The 19,181-nt window shown below is 37.0% G+C and overlaps 1 protein-coding gene and 1 pseudogene across 1 annotated transcript in view; one reads left to right on the plus strand and one right to left on the minus strand.

Annotated features, from left to right (window-relative positions):
* Nucleotides 1–19,181, minus strand: part of ZNF804B (zinc finger protein 804B) — a 542,683-nt gene that overhangs the window by 159,506 nt on the left and 363,996 nt on the right. The gene's annotated exons all lie outside the window — the stretch shown is intronic.
* Nucleotides 1,915–17,864, plus strand: LOC123952105 (annotated as a pseudogene).

Below are 19,181 nucleotides of genomic sequence, written 5' to 3' on the forward strand. Positions count from 1 at the left end.
TAGTCTTTGTGTCTATTTTTATGCCAATTCCATACTGTTTAAATTACTACAGCTTTGTAATAGTGTTTGAATGAGGGAATGTGATGCCTTCAGCTTTGTTCTTCTTGTCAAGACTGCTTTGTCAATCTCTTTTATCCATTTACTCATTCTAGAAAGATATTTTAAATACCTCCTACATGAGGGCAAACAAGGGTTTACAGAAATGAAAAAACTCAATTTCTGTGTACAGGGGACTGGAATCTAGGAGAGGGCATCAGACGACTGAGCAAACAAGTGAGTAACATCATAAATGCTACAAAGGAAGTAACACTAGCACACAGAGGGGGAACACATATTAGAAAATAAATTCCTCCGAAGAAACAGAAGGTCAGGAAACATCTTAGAAAGGGGGATGTTTAAAGGGAAGTGCTGGGGGGAAAAGCAAGTGTTCATATTCAGAGGCAGGCCTTCTAGGCAAAGATGATAGAATAAGAGATGACATAAAGACAGGAGATTGGTATGTTCAACTGTGAGACGTTCAGGGTGGTTGAAGCAACAACTGCACAGTGGGGCTGAGGGGGAGAAGGCTGGTGAGTATAGCAGCCACATAATGAAGGGCCGCCTGTGCTGCAAGACAGACTTGGTCAGCAGAACAGGCTTGCAAAACATGCAAAAATAGGGGCAGAGAGCTAAATAATCAGGTTTGCATTTTTGAAGCCTTGCTGACAGCAGAATGGAAGACAATTCTAGTATGTGAGACCGGAAGCTGGGAGACCAGATAGGCATCTGTTGCGAATACCCAAGTGAGACATGGTGAGATGTTCAGCGAAGACAGCAGCATGAGTTTTGAGGTGAGACATGATATTTTAGGGACGTCGGTGGTAGTGTTTACAGAACTAGCAGCTTTTTGAACACACAGCATTCAGCAAAGGGGGAAATCTGGACTTACTCTCTACTTTCTGGTTGGAAAATCAAATGGATGTGGTGGATTTATCCAGTGTGAAAAAACACAGACCAGCCAGTTGGAGATAGCAAACCTAATGAATAGGATCCCTGTTGATATTAAAGCTTCTGGAAGTCCAGTCTCCTATCCTCACTCTTCTGTCCTCACCTCTCAAGTCCTTGTTCCACGAGAGCTGGTGAGGCAGAGCATCTGATTGGCGTCCTCCCCAAGTTTCACAAACCGTTGGATGAACAAACTTTTTGAGCACATGTTATTTTTATGTTGATGGTAAATTATAAAAAGAGATGAAATTTACAAAACAATATGCTTTTGAGTCTTAGTTTCCAAAATTTTTCTCTTATCACATCTTTTTCTATCGTGGTAAATAAACACAAACTAAAATTTATGACCTTAATCATTTTTAAGTGTACAGTTCAGTGGTACTAAGTTCATTCATATTGTTGTGCAACTCTCATCATCTAACTTCAGAACTCTTTTCATCTTGCAGAACTCTGTATCCATTAAACAATAACTCCCCATGACCCCTGGTAACCACCAACCTTCCGTCTTTCCTCCCCTCCTTTTCCTTCGCTTCCTTCCTTTTCCTTTTCTTTCCCTTTTTCCTTCCTTCCTTCCTTCCTCTCTTTTTCCTCTCCCCTTCTTCCTTCCTTCCTTCTTCTCTTTCATTCTCTTTCTTTCATCCCCTTTTTCTTCCACACCCCAGTCTCTGGTAATCATCATTGAACCTGGAGGACATTATACTAAGTGAAATAAGCCAGACAATGAAAGACAAATACTGCATGATCTCATCTATATGTGGGAGATATAGAAAAACATAAAATCAAACTCATAATAATATAACAGAATGGCAGTTGCCTAATACTAAAAATAGTTTATAATCTTCACTTAGAGATATGATATCCTAGTTTTTGTTGTTAAAATCTATGCATACACTCATGGATGATATGCAAAAGGCTTAAAAATAAAGGGACATGGGCGAAGGCCAGTCAGAACACATGGCCAATGACCTGAAGAGGCTCCAGGCTTCATATTCTACAGGTGTTTGCCACCTGGACGTCAGCAGGCAAAAACTCAGAATTTACGCAAAGATGTCAATCAACAGCAGTAGTGATTTAGACTACATTTGGAATAAGAAAATATCAAGGCAAATTTAGTTTAGTTACTATTAGCAGCAAGAAAATGAATAATCATGCCTAGTATTTTTTATAAATAGTGACATTTTTGGTGAAAGAATAATGCATATTTATGAAAAAATTCAAGCAACAGAGAAGACTGAAATACTAAAATTCTAAATCACCTAAAACTGAGAAATTAACTATCATTTAAAATTGTGTGAACATTATTTTGAACAGTTCTTTATGCATATGTACAGATAGTGTGTTCAATGGATTGAAAAATAGGATCATAGACATACACAATTTTCAAACAAAAATTTTATTTGAATATAGCAGAAGAAAGGAAAGAAATGTGAAAAGCAAATTGGTAGTTTGAAGAAAAATGTGTTGTAGTTTGGATCAGCATTAATTGACTCCTTGCTATGAAAGATAATTAGCTCCTTTATGTTACTTAAAAATATCCAGGAGATGGAGAGGAGAAGGGAGTTGAGGGAAATTGGAAGGGGAGATAAACCATGAGAGCCTATGGATTCTGAAAAACAACCTGAGGGTTTTGAAGGGGCGGGGGGTGGGAGGTTGGGGAACCAGGTGGTGGGTAATAGGGAGGGGACGTATTGCATGGAGCACTGGGTGTGGTATAAAAACAATGAATACTGTTATGCTGAAAATAAAAAAAATAAAAAATAAATAAATAAATAAAAATAAATCCATGCAGAATCCAAAAAAAAACCAAAACTCTAAACAAAATATGGCAAGCCAAATCCATAAAAATATAAAGGATGTAAAGTATTTGTAAGTCAATATAAATAATAGTGCATACTGTCCAAGTTGAGTGAATCCCAGAAACACCAAGGTTTAACATTAATACTTCTACTAGTGTAATCATATGCTAATAATTTAAAAAAGAGAAAACAGCAAAGGATTATCAAAATTGACACACAAATTTTAACAGTCAACACCCTTACATGACAAACAGACAACTAAATCAATGAACAAAACCAAATCTGTGTCCTGGGGTATGATCCTTACACAGTATTCATCCCAAAGGGTAAATCTTCAACTTTATTGTTGAATGGCCCTTGCATCTCCCTCTTATACCAGTGCCCCAGGAGTTCAGGTGGGGTGGGTTTAGCGCTCTATTCACGGGCTCTTCAGATAGGTTCTTAGGACCATTTTCAGGGAAACTGCTTTTCACGGAAGATCAGAATAGTTTTACTTAAATGTTTATTCTCTAGCACATCTTGTTCTATATTCCTGAATATGTAATAGTTTTACATTTCATAGTATGTTCATTTACCATCTTCTGGCCAGAAACTCGTTATAGATGATAAAACTTAATGATCATGAAAAATACCTGTCATCTCTCTACTCAATAGAACAAATTATTTTCCATGAGTTCAACTCTACATTGGTGATTAAATTATTTTTTGAGGAGAGACCACAAGTGCTTTTAATGTGTACAACTGTATTTCTAAATGAGAGTATGTATAAATGCAATCACATGGGAACAGATGGATGATAGCACCAGTGACAGATCAGATTAAGTAATCTAATTAATTAATTGGATCAAGGAGTTTCTAATAAAATAAAAGCAGGAAAAGCCCTGTGCAGCCTTTACTAGTAATGAAGAAATTTCAAGGGTCATTGGATTGACAAACAAAATAGCACATTTTGTTTTCCTCTAATTCTCACCTGAAACATCAAATGTCATAATCCAAATTTCAGATTTGGTGGTGACTGAGAAGGGAGAGGTTCATCTGAGTCTTCTACTTTTTAATTACTTTGAAAAATGGATCAAAATAAAGGTAATTTTTTTTACAATCTAATAATTTGATTTTCTGATCTCTTTAATGTAAACTTTTCTTCCCTTCTAGAATGTCTATTCTAATGTACTTTATAACAGTTATACTAGTTCTGACATACTCATTTCAACTGAATATTTAATAACTTGACCTTTCTTTAGACTAACACACCCTAAACACACATCCTAATTTCTCAAAAACTTAAGAGTGTACACTAGCTTCACAAGTAGAAAATCACCAAATAATATTTAAGGGTCTAACAATATTCAGACACCATCCAAAGAGGATGTACCCTAATAAAGATTATTCCCCTCAGAAAGCTTGAGCCAGGCACTCCTTCCTGCTCCTTCTCTAAAACACCGATCTATTTTTATCTTTTTTAAGCTTTCCATTTTGTCTGTGGGGAAACACTTAATATCCCAACTCCATCTCTTGACTGATAACTTAGCAATGAGCAAATAGAGAAATGTAACTTGAGAAATGAAAGGGATATTAGAAGGATCTATGACCTCTCTAGTTCTCCTAAATCTTCTAAACAAACACTTCTAAATCCCTACACTTTGCAGATAATGTGACACATGGAGGGCAAGCTTTGAGCGACCTACCGAAGGGCAAAGATTCGTGTAATGCAAAAATGGGACTGGAGTTCAGGCCAGCAGATTGCTAGCCCTCTAACAAAACAGTTGCTTTCTGTGTTCACTGGATCATCTTCATGAGAACCAATGCATGTGCTTATATACTTGTAACTTCCTGGTCTCACCACAAAAAGAATTGAGTTTTTCAGTAAGAGAGCCATCTATAGTATTCAAAGTATTTAATAATAATTATGGTACAGGCAGGGACCATTCAGAATGGAATCAAATCTAGTCATAAAGGATACCAGCTGTCAACCACGGATGTTTGGTAGTGATATTTACCAGGCAAGGATCATGGCTGACTTCATACAATACTGAGTACCCTGTAGAAGCCCCTTACTCCTGCTGATTTGGTGCTCCAAAATGGGGATCTACTATTTGCTCCCTTATGCCAGGACTGCATGAATTTTTGGAAATATGAAATCTCTGAGATTAAGCACTTACAATGAAAACAGATTTGAGGGTTCCCCCCCCACATGTTAAGTGATAAAACTCGTATGTCCAGTTTTAGATAATGACTATCTGACATTAAGATTTGAAAAGTGCCTTGACATTTCTACAACAGAACAGTGGAGAAAACATAAAATACTGCCTCTGAATATTCATTCACTGGGCATTTATTTACCATGAAAAATAATAACTCCACCGTCACTACTGATTTCTCACCAATACTAACCATCATAGGGGAACTGTAGGACTTAAAAGTAACTGTAATTACTTTTAATGGAATGACAGATTTTGACTTTCTTTATACAGTATTCTAAAAAATTGAAATCCTTCATCAAGCTTTTGTAACTTTATTTTGAAGGGATTCCATTTGCAAAGGTAAGCCATGTAAGTTCATGACTGGAGCTCAAATTTTGTCCTTTTGGGCTTGTTTTCCTAGGAACCCTTTGGGAAATTGATTTGAAATACTGAATGGGAATTCAGTGAATAGACACTAAAAATTTACGATGGACAAATAAGATGTGACCTAGCCCAAAGAACAAAATGAAAGGTTCGTGCAGTAGGGTCAGTAGCTCTGACTTCAATTTCAGCTCAGTGGTAACCTTCTAATACCTTTTTCCACTGAGTGACAGGATAAAAAGCCAAAAGCAGAAAATCAGTCTAGGTCTCCAGGGCAGAAACTCAGAAGTTTCCAAAGAAGCCCTGGGAGTGACTCAAAAAGGCAACATAATTCTCATAGGCATCTGTCGACTTGATTGTTTATGGCTAGCTTGTTCCTTTTTTTAAGGCAGAGAGGAAAACAGAGAGAAATTTGAAACTTCTTTAAACAGAGATATTCATCAGAGAATAGAAAAGATCGAAGAGTTCACATAAGGGACATTTCAAGAGATGTAGTCAATACATCATTTACTCGATTCTTCCAGGTATTGCCTATCTGACACAATGGTCTATGGTCTGTGATTATTAAAAGTTCTATTCACAAAACTCTTAAAACTGCCTGCATTTCAACGGCAGAAATTTTCTTAGGAAAATCAGAGTCTTTTGATTTCTTTGGAGAAAATACTGATTTAATTTTCACATTAGTGTTTATTTTATTCAGCAGACTACTGACATTAATATTTTAAAATAGATCACATTGTTTTGGAATTGCTTCAGTAATATAATCTACATTTTTCTTTGTTTATAGGAGAGAAAGTTAAAAGTAAAATACAAATAAGATTGAATTTTACAGGAGAATGAACAACTTGCCTATTTCTGTTCTCTTTTTTCTCATATACTCTTATTGGCTGTATGTTAGAACCATCTGGAAGCCACACTGTATTTAGTTATACATACACACTGGGAACACTTCTATTAGCAGCTAATATGATTGAATAATAATCAGTAACAATAGCTAACATTTGCTGGAAAAGTATTATGTATGAGGTGCCCTATTAAGCGTTTCAAAAGAAGTTACTTAACCATTTATCACAATCCTAAGATATAGGTCTTTTTTCCCCAAGTTTTAGTTTAAATTCCAGTTAGTGAGCATACAGTGTCATATTAGTTTCAGGTGTGGAATTTAGTGATTCATCACTTACACACAAAACCTAGCGCTCAGCACAAATGCCTTCCCTAATCCCCAACACCCATTTGAACCATGCCCCCACCCACCCCCACTCCAGCAACCTTCAGTTTGTTCTCTCTAGTTAAAGATATAGATCTTATATCAGGTGCAGCCAGGAAAATTAAAATTTACAGAGATTAAATAATTTGTTCAATATTACAGCATCAAAGGTAGCAGGATTGGACTATGCATCTGTGTTAGTTCGACTGCTGAGCATATCCTCTCTACTCTACATTTCCTCTGGTGGTATGTATGTAAAATTATATAATAATCACTACTGTATTCAAGAAGTTAAAAAGTAAAGCTATTTAATTCAGTATGACTAAAATTTTGGCATTTCCTCCCTTAGTCTCAGTACTTTTTATATCATCTGCTAGTACTTGCTAATAGGAAAACAAACATAGGTGCAAGATAAAGGATGGGATCCTTGTCATCCTCTCAAAATGAAACTATTAGGAATTTGGGCTTTGCTCTCCAATATGTGGGTTAGAAATTCAAATGATGATTGACCAGTGGTTGGAAACATACATACATATGGCATTCCTTTGATTTTTTTTTTTCAGGGCCGCATGTAGAACCACTTTGTGGTCATTTTATTTTTCAATTTTTTTCATGTATAAACAATTTAATTATACTATTTATATTTAACACTTTTAACTTAATTTATAGAGTTCATTTTATCCTCTTTCAACTGAGCTCCAGAATGCATATTGGGACATGTCTCTCCCCATTACCAGTTACCTTGACTATTCTGATTTCCTTAATTCCAAAAATATGCAGAATTGCTTTGGAAATATTTCAAGGTGTACCATTTTGAGGATGGTCTATTTATATGGCAAACTTTAGGAAGAAAAACTGTCAATGTCTGCATGGCTTTACTTTATGTTAGGAGTCTACAGGACATCTATAGGGAAACTACCTCCAGCTTACCATTGCATTTTAAATGTATTGCAATTTAGATGCCTCCTAATTTCAACACAAGCACTCTTACAAGTACTTGACTGGCAGTTTCTATTGCCATGTTCATTATCCCCACATTTAGATTAATGTCACATCCTAATATGTTTATAAGTAATTCTGTAGTTTTATGGCTACATTATTGCCTCCTACAAAATGGGCTTACGTTATAAGATCTTCTTTCTGTCTCATTACTGATAAATGTTCATTGATTTTCTTCATCATCTTTTGAGTATGTTTAAATTTACCAAAAAAGTGGATCCCATCAATATCCCTGACCACGTACTGATGTTTACAGATGTTCCATGGTAATAATGTTTCTAGGGGATGATAGTTTAATGCTTCCCTGTTGGAGGATAATGAGTTTAAACATCATTTGGAAGCTCAATGATCTCTTTATTTGGAGACTGATTCTGAGTATGCTGAAGATCCTAGTTCATTTTGATTTCATGCCCAAAACTTTCTGAGTGGTAAATGCAGCACAGAATTCAGGAAGTTAATGGAAAATATGTCTAATTTTTGTGACTTTAAACTTAAAGGTGAAGGAACAGATTTTATTTCTTTGAATTCCTTAAGCTTTACAGAACTGAAAATGAAAAAAAAAAAAAAGAGGATTTATTCTCTGAGTTAGTGCACTGATCCCAAATCCGTTATAATGAGTGTCTTTGAACAATCTAGGGAAGGAAACACATTGTATTCATCATTTCTCTCACTAATATGGAGCATAGGGTCTGGTCCACAGTAGGAAATAAGTATACATTTCTGGAATTAATCAGTTAATATATTAGGTTGACTTTATGATTTTATTTATGATTATAATCAGTTTGTAGAGTATAAACCACTTTTTAAATCAAAACCTGATGGTTTTAAAGGCTGAATAATACTACAATTAGAAAAACCAAAGAATTGGTTGTATGTGCCTACCTTACTCCATACTGGACACACCATATATGTAAAGTAGTTACTTAATGTATAAATCCATTAGTGAAGTCATCAAAGCAAATATAACTCAGTGCTTAAACTACCACACTTTTTGGTCAAAATATCACACCTTTATTGTGTAAATGATTGTCTTATCAAGGAATAACCATAGTTTCACTCCTGAATCCTGAAAGATATTCATTTATTACATATGAATACTAGCTTTTTTGTTTTTCCAGTTCTCTGTGAAACATTGTTCTTTGGTGGCACTTTTTGAAATATGAAATATTTAATCATGTAAAATTTGGCTTGATTTTTTGAAGGTCTATTTTCATTTTAGATTTCAGTCTTCTTGAAAAATAAAAAGTAAGGCTGATAGCAGCCTAAAAAAAGAAATAGCTCTTCTTTAGAACAATAGAATAGCAAACACCCTACTAGATATAATTCACTTTGATCTATTAATTATTTAAAAAGAAAAGAATGCATATTAGCCCAGATCCTAAAGCTTACCACTATTTGTATGACATTTTTTCCACAAAATAAAATGACATGCATTTATTCATGGAAAATACGGAAAAACATAAAGACAAAATTAAGTTCATGTGACATCTCTGAATCAAATAAAAGTTTTTGTGTTTCTCTAAACTAATTCAAATGTATTTTCCCTGCTCTTGGGAAATTGTGAAATTTTCGTAAACCCTACTAAGACTTTAGGAAGATAATTATCCATACTTTTTTCATTCACCAGGAGTAATTACAAATAGATATTCTTCATACAAGAGGATGAGTTGAATAGACTGTGTTTATCTAATATTATTAGAGAGACTATTTCTACATGGTATGACTTCTATACTTGAATTAACTTAAGGCAATTGCTACCAGATCATATTAGAATAATGGAAAGAAATGACATAAATTCACTGGGTTAAAATTTATAGGACAAAATTGTTCTTGCAAATCTCTCAAAGATTATTTTGATACTTAAAATCTTTGATTTTAAAACCAAAGGAAAACTTAATTCTCATAAAGATAGCTATTATTTAAAAAGAAAAAGAAAGGAAGGAAGAGAGGAAGAAGGAAGGAAGAAAGGAAGAAAAGAAATAAAAACCAAGAAACTAGCAAGTGATAGTGAGAATGTGGAGAAACTGGAGCCCTCATGCATTCCACAAATAAGTTCAAAGCTCATATATTTTAGACAATTTTTCAAAGTGAAAAATAATTCTAAGACAAAAATGCACTTGATATTTCTCAGTTGTATTTTTACTGTGATATGATCAATTAAAAAATAAACCAAATGAGAGCTTCATAATGTTAATTTATGCAGTTTTAAATGTGTTTAGAACATATATAACACTGATCAGTGATCAGTATATCACTGATTTTTTTCTTTTCTCTTGTGGTAAACACATCTAAGCTAGGGAGGGGCCCATTCACATTTCCTGTCAGACAAAAAAAAGTAGAAAGATATAGATAGGAGATACATGATACCTTTTCTCATAACTAAAATATACATATATATTATACACATATTTAGAGAGAGAGAGAGGATGGGCAGAGGGAAAGGGACAGAAAGAATCTTAAAAAGACACCATACTCAGTATGAAGCCTGACATGGCTCAGTCTCATGACCCTGAGATCATGACCTGAGCTGAAACCAAGAGTGGGAGGTATAACCAACTGAGCTACACAGGCACCCCCAATGAAATAACTGAGCCACCCAGATGTCCCCACAAAAACATATTTTAAAATATCAAGTTTGGTAATGAGAGTAAAATGGCAATGAACTAATAAAAAGCCTTTATCTTAATGCCATCTCTCTGTGCATCAGATGGAGTACATGTTTTGTGGAATGTATAAAAAAGATGTAATAATATCTACATATGTAATGATTTGTATATTTAAGGAATTGACAACTAACAAAGACTTTTGTGATATGAGTTCGATAGGAAAGAGCTAGATGAGCTAAAGCAAATGTTAATTATAAGGTTTTAAACTTAAAAGGTATTAAATCAAATTAAACTCTGGTAAAGACAGAAGATAATTTAACTCTCAAGAGATGCCGAGGGGGAGTACAGGAACAGACTAGCTGAGTGCTCGCTTAGAGAAAAAGCACTTGCACAAGCGCCTTTATGCAATATTTGGACAAAATCCAAGATCAGCAAATACCTCAGCTACTTTCTTGGCTTATATATGGCTCCACATCTCACATAAATATACACCAGAAAGCCCAATTTTCTCAGACTTTTCAAGTCGGAAAAAGTGCATTGTAGATTAACACATGCAGATACTTATTGGAGGTCAGGCATGAAAAAGAATGACGATAAGTACTTTAATTCGGCCCTTATTTATTTACTTATTAGACTTTTTTTCAGTGTTCCAAGATTCATTGTTTATGCATCACACCCAGTGCTTTTTTTTTTTTTAAGATTTTATTGATTTATTAGAGAGAGAGAGAGTGAGCCCGAGCAGGGGGAGCGGCAGGCAGAGGGAGAGAGAGGGCTCCATGGCAGGACCCTGGGATCAGGACCTGACATGAAGGCAGATGCTTAACTGACTGAGCCACCCAGGTGTCTGGGTCCTTATTTACTTTAGAACAGTTTGTTAATTAGCAGTTATAATCAGTGTTTCCTAATCACTCTGTGACTGAAAACAAGGGTTCATGTTGAATGATTTAACAGACTGTAAATGCAGGATTTATACTCCAAATGTCATTTCCTAACACCAAAATACGTATTTAAAGAAATAAGGTCAAGGTAATGAAACTGTTCGAAAATAACAGATCTCGAGGCACCTGGGTGACTCAGCCTCTTAAGTGTCTGACTTCATTTTGGCTGAGGTCATGATCTCAGGGTCCTGAGACTGAAACTTGTATAAGGCTCCGTATTGAGCATGGAGTCTGCTTAAATTCTCCCTCTCCCTCTGCCCCCACCCTTGTCCTACACATCCACTTGTGCTCTCTCTCTCTCTCTCAATCTCTCTATAAAAAAGTTAAATAAAAACTCAAAAATATATAACAAATCAATCATTGGCCAGAGATCTGTATCCATAAAGAAGGCCATTATTAGTAGTTAAAAAACATATTTTCCTCCGTGAGTGAATTAACAGGAGGCTAGGATGTTTAGCAACACACAATGAAGAGCAACAAAATGTGGGATATTACATCTAGGAGTAAAAAAATCAAACATACTGAGCTAAGTTGCTCTATGCAGCCTTACCCCAAATGATCATCAAGGAAGACAAGCATTAGAATCTTCCAGAACTATACTCTGGCTTGACTGATTTCTAAATCTATACACCTAAGGCGAGACAGGGAGTTGGAGGATTATGGGAAAGGTGTGCAGAGAAGCAGTTAGGTCACACTGTTGTTGTGCAGTAGTGGTAGGTACTCTGTTGAGCAGCATGCCTAAAAAGTTAGGGGGCTCCGTTGCAATTTCCTCTGAAATACTAAGGAAGCAATCGATCTTTATTTGTCATTTCTGGGTGCAGAGATCATGCTCTGGTGAGCATGTCCATTTGTCATTCAGGTTGGCCTGAGATGGTGAAGAGCAAGGGCAGCGAAAAGGGCAGCTCTATTTCCACTATGTCATACACTTGCCTAGAAGCTGCACATTTCTTACACTTTCCCTTGAAAATTTATCTTACCCATCAAAAACTTTCAAATAAATATGTGATGAGTTAGTCTAATGGGTAAAGTCAATAAAAGCTATTCTGATTCTAGTTGCATTACTTAGGTTCAAACAAGTCCAGAGGGTTCCTAAAATAGGTAATGAAATCTGCTAAAGGGTGTTTTGCTTGCTTGTTTTCTGGGGGGCTTCAGTTGTCTTTTTTCCCCTCAGGATGAGTGACTAATTTCATGAGAAAATCAGCCCATTCCCCGAGACAATCCTTCCCATGGAAATGAGTAATCCACTTCCATATAATGATAAGCCACATCAATTCCCTGTAACTTAGGTCCTTCTACAAAAATGGAAGAAAATGATGCTTTTTGCATATTTCTCAGAGGTAATCCAGGTGGTAATGAGATAGTGTCTTTAGAGCACTAGGAATTCCCTGAGGAGATGTACAATACAAACTCAAATTACCACTCCATTACGATTTATCTTTGCTTTATATAAACTGTTTACTGTTAGCAGCGCTTTCCTTGTAGAAACCTTTTATATTGCTGAAGTGCATTAGCCATGATGTTTATTTCTACTCCTTGCTCGTAAAGGGTCTGAGGCTACAAAACAGAGAACTCTCAACTGCATTAGGAGCAACTCTTGTCTTCCCAGACTAATTTGTCCTTCCTTACATGACGTCTCTACAGCAAGCAGCTTGGAAAATGTGAGCAAGAGCTCCCAAGGGACAAGTGAAATGCAACCCAGTAACAAGAAAGCTAATTTCCAATCTCATGAAGGGACTGGAAGATGGGCCCAGCTATCATCGCAAAACACACGAAGACAAAGAGACTCTCTCAACCCCGGCCTTACATGCAAGGAGCCAACGTCCTTTTTGTACCCTCTCTCCAAGCCAGCCCTCCAGAAGCTACCATTCTCTTAGTCATTTGGGCTCTATCACCAAGAATCAAAATTACTGTCTCTCAGGGTGCCTGGGTGGCTCAATGGGTTAAAGCCTCTGCCTTCAGCTCCGGTCATTATCCCAGGGTCCTGGGACTGAGCCCCATATTGAGCTCTCTGCTCAGCAGGGAACCTGCTTCCTCCTCTCTCTCTGCTTGTCTCTCTGCCTACTTGTGATCTCTCTCTGTCAAATAAATAAATAAAATCTTTTAAAAAATTACTCTCTCTCAGGGCCCAGGATAAAGTCTTTTCCTTTTTCTTTTTTCTTTTTTCCTTCTCAGGTCTTAGGGCTGCCATCCTAAAAGTTTATTTACCTCACCTTTCCTAGAGTACTTCAGCTGCTACCAGCTACCCTAGGCTGATTTTCCTGAATCTGAACTCTTTTCTACTTTCAACCCATCTAGTAAATTTGCGTCTGACTCCTGCCTCAATCTCAGGATCCTCTATCATTTATAGGTTCAAGCATCATAATGCAGCAGTTTCAAACACAGGGGTGATGGCCAAAAGATGGCTCTTCCAACTCTTGGCTTTTCTTTACCAGCTGCAGAATGCTCGAGAAAATTGCTTCTGTAATTCTTAGCTCCCTCAGCTGTAAAGTGAGAGAAATAATACTTCTGTCTCCCTCTCTCCAAGAGCTGGTTGTTAGGAATAAGAAAAAAATGTAGGCCAAGTGTAGGGGATGGTGTCCATCACTCCATCTGTAACAAGTGGTAGTCACTGTTTTTGTATAACCTGGCTTCATTCTATGCATGAAAATCACATCCTTTAACACTGTACAACGACCTAGTAATAGTCATAGTAGCTAACATTTGTTGAATACCTCCTAGGTGTTGGGTCCTAGTAGAAGAGCTTTATATATGTAAATTCATTAATTCTCAAAATACCTTCAAATAAATACGAGAGTTACTTCCATTTTACTGATGATGGGAGTGAGGCACAAAAGGATCACATCACACTTAGGTTACACCAGTTAAGTCGGGGAGCTGGACTCCATTCTAGTAAAGCTGGCTCCACTACACTGGTTCCCTAATCCAATCTCTTGGCCATTCCCCGCCTTGAACCTGTGGGCCGCTGTTTTTCTTTCTTGAAATTTCTTCCTTTTCAAGCTCTAGATTCCCATACTTATGGATTTTTCAAGTCCCACTTTAAGTTCTCCCCTTTTTAAAAACCCTGCCAGTTCTCACTGCATTACTTTTTTTCCTGCACTCTAATAATCCTGTGTTATATAACATGGTACTTAACTACAAACTGCATCATATTATTTTAAAAAATTTTATCATGCATGTTATTTTTTTCTCTTAGTACCTTCTATTACCTCCCTAATAGCCTGGCCACAACTCCTTTATCCTTCCTATACACAGTACAGTACTGAGTACATTTCACTATGTTCTCAATGAATATGTACCAATTGTTACATATCAAAATTGTAGGCATAATATCACCTTGTCTGTCTAGGGCTGAATTATGCATTTTATATATGCTATCTCAGTTGAAATTGCATGTAATTATTCACATACAAAATTCCTCAATAAGTCTTTAGTTATTAGTTAGTTGGGGGTCTTAGTTTCACCTTGATGTTATCAAGCTTGCATGGAAAGCAAGTTGAGTATCTCTCTGGATCCCCTATACAAATTCAAATTCACACAGTTCCTGAGTCTTCCTCAGAAGAGTGAAGACCTGTGACAAGTAAAAACAATTTCTCTGAAGTCTGAGAATACCACCAAGCTTGATCTCCAGAATGCTTAGATAGGTCCATTTTTTTTTTTTATTTAGGACATTCTGAGAACTTATAATTTTCTAAGAAGACAATTTCCTTCAGAGTCATACATAAGTAGAGCTCTTACCACCAGGCAATTTCCTCTGACATTTTCTTAAAAATTTCCCATCTTTTCCCCTTCATCAGATGACGACTCCTTGCAGTTTTTGGTGGTATGCTGGGTGCTTCCTTCCCCCTCCTCTGTGATTACAGACTCAAACATGGCCAGGCAGTTATGAAGTCCACACTTTAATCAACATTTGTCCATGTGAGGCATAATTGGTCTTTTCATCTTACTAGTGATGACGAGCTGCCTATGCAGGCTGGCAATATTTTATTACTTCTCAGTAATATCTGCCCTCTAAAACTGAAATAATTAAATGTTTGGACCATTTTGGCAGCCTTTCTGATTTTCAAATAAATTGTGCTAAATATAAATCCATGTTTACTGAGAGACCTCCCGCAGCGTTGAAGATATTATGATTATCTTTTAAATTAGAACAAAGCAGACTTACATATTGGGCTTTTAAATCTAATTCTCTGTAAAAAGCGATGCATAAAGTCAATTTCAGTTCTATGTTCTCTCAAATCAAAGATCTTCACAGATAGGTGAACTTGCCTTTATCCTTTCTAAGGAGGGCAGACATGATTCCAAAGCCATACCACTTCTGGCTTCTGGACCGAGTTTGTAACAGTCCAAAGAAGGGGAACTTTATAAAATGTGTTCTTATGCTTCCATATAGAAAATATAAATGAGTCAGATTAAAAGTAGTTGATGTAACAGTTCTTTAAAACTATAGGCTTTATCAGAGTTTATACTTGGGCTCATAAAAGGATTTCATAAAACTTAATTCCTCCTTTCTGAAAGTACAGGAAACTGGCATAACAAAATTTCTTTCATTTTTTTTTCTACTAATAAAATACCCTATTTCCTAAGGGAAAAGACAAACTATTCATGAATGCTTTGGTGCCAAGCAGTGAGCTACACATTTTTCACAGATATTAACTAATTTTACCTTAGATAGTTCTGGAGACATTTTAAGCCTGTTCCATGGATTAGTGAAATAGGTGACTATCTTTCCCTGTGACATCACTGGAATCACAATTTTTAATATCAGCTTTCCCCAAAGGGCCTTCAAAAATATATACATTTTCACTGTGAAACATCAGGTTCACTCAGTTGCTGTAGTTGTTGAACTAGGTCAGGGAAGCTCAGAAAGGGGCCTGTCTTCTCACTGTCCCATTCTATCTGCTCTATAGATGGAGATCTCCTGCCCACTCCCCCAAAACCGGGATGAAAATCTCCTCAGGTTTCTCAGTTTTTCCCATTACTCTGGGGAAATAAATAAATATTCCTTTAGGATTTACTGAGAGAGAGAGAGAGAGAGAGAGAGAGAGAGAGAGAAGGAATCTGCTTCTTCATTAATAAGAATGTTCAATGTTTAAAATACCCCCCCCCCCAAGCTTGGGCGAGTCTCAGTCTATAAACCTGTAGGTGAAGATGCTTCTTCTCTGCGACTCATTTCACCTCCTCCCTCCCTCACAGTGCTATCGTCGACTCTCAAGGTCAGACCTGGTGAAGAGAAGATTCATGAAGAACAGCAAAGCCTGACATAGCTGGGGTAGTTAGAAGCTGCCTGCATCTGAGCGTTCTTCATGGCAGGTGCCAAGTCTCTACTTCCTTCTCCGATGCATTTGTGATTTTCTTAGAGATACTTGCTGTAAGTCTTCTGTATTATAATCCCCTTGATGCAGCCACTGACTCCTCCAGCCTAGCTGCTTTGTTCCACCTGGACTGCCGCCTCCTCTCCTGAGGCACTTGCATTCAGGTCATCTTCCTGGGACACGTCCCTTCGGAATGGCAGACAGGCCACAGCTTTCTAACACAAGTCCCTCAAGCTGCTCCCAGGATAAAGGTCCCTTCAGCTGCCTTTCCAGTGAGATGAAACCTCACTCTCTTTAGTCTATGGGCAGGTATACCATTCCAGTTAATCTTTTGCTTTTTGAGTTCTCTTGGTGACAATCAGATACCATGCCACCAGAACTGATTTTATAACATTTCAAGATATATGGTACCTAGTATATTTTATTTCTTCATACTTTGTTAATATATCAGAAAATCAGAAATGTGAATTCCAAGATGCCTATGTTCTACTGAATGAAAAGGAAATTTCCAGTGTCCAGTCCATTGTACATGCTCTTCACATTGCCAACACTCACCATAAGCCCTTTGTTATAATTGCTGGAGATACTAATGGAGAATCTCTGAGAATGCTCATTTTGAATAGGCTAAACGTTGGTCTTGAAGTTGTAGCAGTCAAAGCTCCAGATTTTGGTGACAACAGGACCAGCTTAAACATAGCTATTGCTACTGATGGTACAGTGTTTGGAGGAAGAGGACTGACTCTAAATCTTGAAGATGTTCAGCCTTATGACTTAAGAAAAAGTTGGAGAGGTCCTTGTGACTAAAGATGATGCCATGCTCTTAAAAGGAAAAGGTGACAAGGCTCAAACTGAAAAACATATTCAAGAAATCGCCAAGCAGTTAGGTATCACAATTAGCGGATATGAAAAGGAGAAGTTGAATGACTATCTGGCACATCTCTCAGATGAAGTAGCTGTGGGGCAGCAGTTGGTGGGGCAGGTGATTTGAATGAATGAAAAGAAAGACAGAGTTGGAGATGGCCTGAGCGCTATGTGAGCTGCTGTTGAAGAAGGCATTTTTCTGGGAGGGAGTTGAGCCCTGCTTCGGTGCATTTCAGCCTTGAATTCAATGAATCCAGCTAACGAGCATCCAAAAAATTGGTATAGAAATTATTAAGAGAACACTCAAAATTCCTGCAGTGACCATTACTAAGAATGCAGGTGTTGAAGGATCAGTGATAGTTGAAAAAAATGACGTCAAGGTCCTCAGAAGCTGGTAATGACACTATGCTTGGAGATTTTGTGAATATGGTGGGAAAAGGAATCAGTGATCCAACTAAGGCTGTAAGACCTGCTTTATTGGATGCTGCTCTGTTAACTATTGCAGAAGTTGTAACCACTAGAATTCCTAAAGAAGAGAAGGACCCTGGAACAGGTGGAATGGGGGGAAGGGGGGGTATTATAGGATGTAGCAGGTTCTGATTTCTAGAACAGGGTTTTACTATTATTAATGAACTGTGAGAGGAAAGTCAAGGCAAAGCTTCTCAATAGTAACTTCAGAGAAGCCAGCTGAAGGAAATGACTGAAAAGGCCAGCTGGTATTTAAGAAAATCACTACAGCCATGCGGCACCTAGGTGGTTCAGTCAGTTGAGCATCTGACTCTTGGTTTCAGCTCAGGTTGTGATTTTGGGGCTATGGGATTGAGCTTCATGTCCGGCTCCACTCTCCATGAGGAGTCTGCTTGAGATTCTCTTTCTCCCTCTCCCTCTGCCCCTCCCCATTGCTCATGGACACTGCCCCCCAAAATAAATAAATAAATAAATATTTTTTAAAAAAGGAAAGAAAATCACTGCTCTGTCACCAACCTGTTAAGTAGCCACGAGGAAGTTAATCTCTCCTTACCTGCTATCCTAATCTGTGAAGGGGGGTACTAATAAGTATTAGTGTTTAACCTCACCAAATAATATGGGGGTTTAATAAATATTACTGTCTTATCACAGTTCCTAGCATATAATAAGCACTCAAAAAGTGTTAATTATCACCTACATAAGAGTCTGGCATCTACTCTATTATTCTCTGCCTTAGAGACCTCAAGGCCAACTGGAAAGAGATGTTTCTGAGAAGATACTGTTACATTTGTTTACTTGAAGATAGCACATTTATTTTCATTCTTCCCCTGCTTCCCAGATGATTTGTGGCAGTTTTTAATAAATGATAAATATGCAATAACAACATTAAAATAAGGATAAAGGCCATAATGTCATGTATCTCAATAAGCTAGATAATTATAACAGCAATGTCAACCAATGGAGTTTTCTAAAATTGAGTATTTATTTTAACTTCAGACATAACAAGCCATAATGACCAAAGAAAATACGACGCTCATCTAACAAAGTAATAGCACTTTGCTGAGTTACCTGAATTTCTTAAAGTTTTGAATATGTAGGAGAGTCTTTTTCTATAATGCTTCATGTATAAAGGAAGGAGCACTAAGGATAAAAATAATAGCCTTCAAAAAGTCTTTTTTGAGACTACTGTCTTGAATATATGTGGGGATTCATATTCTAATATTAATGAAACCAGGAGTTCTCAAACTTCAGCACATTAAAAAAATATATCAGCTAGAGATTAAATGCAGGTTCCTAGGTCAGCCCCTGGAAGAAGCCAGGGTGCAGAGTGACCAAGAATCAGCTTTAGATGGGCACTACGATGAGGTTTGCTGCAAGAAGGGCTCAGACCACACCCATAACCCCTCAGACAAATGTGGGCAGTGTTTCTCTCGTCTGGCACCAACCACT

This window comes from Meles meles, chromosome 10 (assembly GCF_922984935.1).
Source record: "Meles meles chromosome 10, mMelMel3.1 paternal haplotype, whole genome shotgun sequence".
NCBI lineage: Eukaryota > Metazoa > Chordata > Mammalia > Carnivora > Mustelidae > Meles > Meles meles.